Source organism: Alexandromys fortis, unplaced genomic scaffold, assembly GCF_014885135.2.
Source record: "Alexandromys fortis isolate MF-2015 unplaced genomic scaffold, M_Fortis_MF-2015_v1.1 scaffold_155, whole genome shotgun sequence".
Lineage (NCBI taxonomy): Eukaryota > Metazoa > Chordata > Mammalia > Rodentia > Cricetidae > Alexandromys > Alexandromys fortis.
Genome location: NW_026068052.1, coordinates 129,191 through 134,718, shown reverse-complemented (window position 1 = coordinate 134,718; position 5,528 = coordinate 129,191).

Below are 5,528 nucleotides of genomic sequence, written 5' to 3'. Positions count from 1 at the left end.
GACAGAGTGTCACTATATAGGCTGGCCTCAACATTTTGGAGATCTTCTTGTTTCCACCTCTTGACTACTGAGATTATTGGTTGGCACCCCACCTGTCTTGGAGAGGATTTGTTGCTGTCTTTTTAAATTCTAGTTACTATTTATTAATAAAATGTAGGAATTTATGCTTAAACTCTGTGTGTTCATACCACCTTTGGTTTACCACAGAAGTTACTTCCCAAAAACGTTACTCATAATTGGACTGAAAGAGTATTTGGGAAATGTGGCAATGCAGTTTAACCAAGATGGGGAAGGACAGAGACAGAGAGCAAGGAAAGATATCTTGATTGACGGAGCCATTTTGAGGCTGGCAAGAAACCTGTCATAGAGAAATTCCCAGGAATCTACAAGGATGACCCCAGCTAAGAACCTAAGCAATAGTGGAGAGGGTGCCGGAACCTGGTGGCCCTCTAGAATCTACACTATAGGTTTGCTCTGAATGAAGCTATTTTGTTTTTTCTGTAAGTCTGGGTGAACCCTTATTTTCAGTTCTTTGGATAAAGAGACCAACAACCTGGAAAGGGGCCCAGACCAGACCTCCAGTGTGTGTGTGTGTGTGTGTGTGTGTGTGTGTGTGTGTGGGTGTGGGTGTCTGTGTGTTTGGGGGTAGGGATGGAGAGACGGGACAGGAGCCTGTACCACAGTGCTTGCAAATGTCAGGGGTAATTTCTGAGTCGATGTATTAAAAATGGTTAAACCAGGTGTGGTGGTACACCCCTTTAATCCCAGCACTCGGGAGGCAGAAGCTGGCTGGGTGTTTCTGAGTTCAAGGACAGCCTGGTCTACAAAGTGAGTTCCAGGAATCTGTTTTTAAAAAAAAAATTTTGTTTTGGGTACAAAGAAAGATGCCTCAGCAGTCGAAAGAGTACAAACTGCTCTTGAAAGGACTGGAGTTTGGAGGACCTGGGTGTAGGGCCCATGGGTCTACCCCTGCTCTCAGGGTTCATTTTGAGGACAGTTTCTGGCCACCCAGCGTTTCCTGTTTGTTCCTGTGCTCCCTCAGCCCTGCCTGGTGATTAGCTATAGGGCTTTGTTGACTCCACCTTGGGCTGGTAATTTTCCACCTGTCTGTGGGGGATTCCATTGCGCAGCAGCTAGGTATTTAAGGCTCCCCCACCCCCTGAAGTTTAAATTAACATTAACTTTCCGCTGATCTCCTTTCCAATGACCCAGGTCTCTTGTGTGTTCTTTCAATCTCCAGGCCCTTGCCCGGCTCGTGTATGATACAGTGGCAGTTACAGTACAGTGGTTTGCAAACTGTACCGAGAGTAATGCAGGCACAGGCATTACAGTTGGAGACACCACTGGGGTATCAGGAGTTGCAGTTGGAGGCCCCCGCTAGGAGATCAGGAGTTTACACCTGGGTTTGATTCTTAGCATCCACATAGTGGCTCATAAGCACCTGTATCTTCAGCTCTAAGGGGGAGCTGACACAGTCACATGCACACAGATACACACAATTAAAAATAAAACTAAAGCTGGTGGTGGCGGCACTCACCTTTAATCCCAGCACTTGGATCTCTGAGTTCGAGGCCAGCCTGGTCTACAGATCTAGTTCCAGGACAACCAGATCTGTTACACAGAGAAACCCTGTCTCGAAAAATCAAAAATAAAATAAAACTAAACCTTAAAAAATGGTTAGGATAATTTTTTTTTGTTTTTTATTGTTTACTTTTTTTTTTTTTTGAAAGATGGCAAGGTCCTTTCCCAAGAGACCCTAACAGCTTGTGGGCTGTTTTCTATGCAAACAAACCAAAAGAAAAAGCGTCGGAATTCCTGAGCCGTTCTAAAAATTAGAAGTTACAAATACACCAAAGATTGACCCGGACCTTTCCGTTTAAATAACCAGAGACTAACTGCGAGTGATGTACAATCCAAACCTTTTTCTCCTAGCTAAGGTGCGGAAATCATAAATATCTGAAAACTAAAACCCACAGTCGCTTTTAAAGCTAGAATTCACATTTGGCTATTCAATCTTAATTTTGTAAGTGGGCTAATTTCCAAGCATAACATAAAAGAGGCCGTATTGTCAGATATACAATTAAAGTATTATAACAGACAACAATAAAAGGAGAAGTAGGCTTCTGGTAGAAAATTCCTTTTGTTGCCAATAAATAGGACCACCTGAGTGTGGTTCAGACTCTTCACTTAAGGGCTATCCAAATTAATTGCTAGGAATACTAAACAGCTTTTGGGGAAATCAGCAATGGCTGTGCAGCTGCAGCAGCTGCTTGTTCCCGTCCTGAGGCTTGCTGGAGAATAAGGCAGAACTCAGAGTGCTGGGCTGTTTTTTTTTTCTTTGTAATTTTTTTAAAAATCCCATTTTATGGAAGCCAGCCTCTTCACAGTCTTTTTTGTTGGGATTTGGGAGTGAGGGGGTGGGAGCGATTGGACAGGGAGGAGGGAGAAGTTGTCAGAGTTACTTATTCATCTGAAAAGGAAACATTTGCTTTTAAAGCTGGGGAAACTAGAACAATTTCTGAGCCAGGCCTCCCAAAGCCCTAAATTGCAAGGCTGTGCTTTTGAAAATAACTGTGGGGGTGGGGGTGGGGGGAGACTGTCCTCCTGATGATTGAGTCACAGGAAGAAAAGATCCCAAATTACTAGTTTAAAAAGAATCAAGAACAGGTTTTTCACTTTTTAATCTATGTAAACTTGTGTGTGTGTGTGTGAGCCTGCATCTGCATGTGTGTGCAGTTATCCATGAAGGCCAGAGGAGTTGACTGCCCTGGAGCAAGCGCTACACAGAGCCACTAGGTATGGGTGCTGGCAATTGAATTCTGGGCCTCTGGGAAAGCAGCAGGTGCTCTTAATCACTGAGCCATCTCTTCAGTCCAGTCCCTCCCCGCCCCCACCGTTTTTGAACCTGTCTCCTTGTGTAACCCAGGCCCACCTGCTCTTGTAAACCAGGCTGGCCTCGAACTCACAGAGATCCGTCTACCTCTCCCTCCTGAGTGCTGGGATTAAAGGTGTGCGCCACCACTGCTCAACTGTTTTGTGTATTTTTAAAAGTAGCTTTACATTTTAAAATCTGGCCAGTATAAGAAGGCTCAACTGGGCAGTGGTGGTGTACGCCTTTATTCCCAGCACTCAGGAGGTAGAGGTAGTCAAATCTCCGTGAGTTCGAGCCCAGCCTAGTCTACATACAGAGCGAGTTCCAGGACAGCCAGGACTGTTACACAGAGAAACCCCATCAAAAAAAAAAAAAAAAAAAAAAAAAAAAAAACCAAGGAAAACAAAACAAAACAGGCTGTGGCCTGGGTGTCTTGGCAGATACCTTTAATCTCAGTACTGTGGAAGATCTCTGTGAGTTTAAGACAAGTTCCAGGATTGGTTTTTTTGAGACATGGTTTCTCTATGCAGCCTTGTGGAACTCACGGAGATCTACCTGCCTCTGCTGGGATTAAAGGCATGCACCACTGCCACCCGGTTTTTTTTTTTTTTTTTTTTTTTTTTTTAAAAAGACTTATTTATTACATAGATAGTGTTCTGCCTAAATTTATCCAGGCAGGCCAGAAGAGGAGACCATATCTCATTATATGATGATTGTGAGCCACGGTGTGCCTGCTAGGAATTGAACCCAGGACCTCTGGAAGAGCAGCCAGTGCTCTTAACCTCTGAGCCATCTCTCCAGCCTTCTTTTTTGTTTTTTCAAGATAGAGGTTCTCTGTGTAGCCCTGACTATCCTGGACCTCTGTAAACCAGGCTGGACTCAGATATGCCTGACTCTGCCTCCCGAGGGCTGGGATTAAAGGTGTACGCCACCATCGCCGGGCTCAGCAAAAATTTCTATAGCACTGAAAGTCTCTGTTAACTTGCTGGGCAGGTGGTGGTGCATGCCTTTAATCCCAGCACTCGGGAGGAAGAGGCAGGCGGATCTCTGTGAGTTCGAGGCCAGCCTGGTCTACAAGGGCTAGTTCCAGGACAGGAAACAATAGCTACAGAGTAAACCCTGTCTCAAAAAAAAAAAAAAGAAAAAAGAAAAAAGAGAAAAAAAAGCAGTCTGTTAACTTGTGCTTTAACCTCTTTTTCTTGATTACAAAGGGCAAGGTGCACTTTTCATAATCTCTCAGCAATGCCAAAAAATTCTCCACTTTGTTTGGTAAAACAGCCTTGGAAATATGTCCATTAGGATGTACTGACAGAATGTGAACGGCACAGGACCGATGATACTGGATTGGTCAATCTAACAGAGGAAATTGCATCTTCAGACAAAGGACACCTTGAATAACAAAAAGCTCTATTTCCAGAGCCCCTTGTTGAATGTTCAATTAGACCAACCATTGTCCTTCTACATCTGGTTATTCATAAAAGCCAAATCCGCCATTTGAGTCTTCAATTCTACTGTGAAGTGCTTAGCATGGACACAAAAGCTCACGCTTAAAAAATAGTGGTCATCAGAGGCCCCCAGAAAGAACAGCAACAAGAGCACCATCTAGCACCTGTGCTATTGTCTCCTCTGTCTTCTAGATTGATTTGTCCCCACTACCAACCACCCTGTTCTCTACAAGTGTCGTTTGGCCCCTCTGGAGGGCTTCTCAGTGCCACATGACTGCTCGGCACCGAAGTCCCAGGAAGAGGACAGCTCGTCCTCTCAGACACAGACTGGGCTGGAGAGCCCTCAGAGCTCCTTGGGAGGTTTTTTTTTCTTTTTTTTCTTTTTTTTTTATTCTGCGTTGGAGGTAGCAATGGGCAAACTAGTGGGACAGCGTGACTCATTCCAGGGCTCTGCAGTGAGTCTTGTTGGTGCCAATAAGTAAAGCACGATTCTCTGGTGAAGAGTTTGCTCCCACTTGAGAAGAATAGGAAGAGAACTGAGCAGACAATAGCCTCTTATCTACAAGCACAGAAAATAGTGCTACAGGCACATAGTCATAGGAGAAGAAGCAAGTCTCTATTCTGAAATCTTGAGCTCTTCTGTGGATTGATTTATTTAGTCTCTCGCTCCCACCCTTTGCAAGTGGTTTCAGGTTGTAGACTGCGAACCTCTTTTCAGACCACACTACATGGTAGACTTGGCTTGGAAGGATAAACCAAGGTTTTGGCCTCCCACTTTATTTTTGTTTTGTTCTTTTTGTTCTTGTTGTTTTCATTGAGAAGGCGTTCCACACTGTAGTTCTGCCTAACTTGGAACACATTCATATAGCCCTGCACGGAGCCCTTCTCAAGTGCTGGGATTCCAGGCCTGAAGGACCAAGATCAGGCTCAGCTTTGCCTTCATTTTGATGTGCATTTCCATAGAATTTTTAGGTTAAGAAGGAAACCAAGTGATCCTTGAAGAAGTACGTGAACCTAACTGGCCTTCTGCGCCCTGGTGTTCTTATTGCTCTCAAGACTCTAAAGACTCCTGGCCCCTTTAATCCCAGCACTTGGGAGGCAGAGGCAGGTGGATCTCTGTGAGTTCGAGGCCAGCCTGGTCTACAAGAGCTAGTTCCAAGACAGGCTCCAAAACCACAGAGAAACCCTGTCTCGAAAAACCAAAAAAAAAA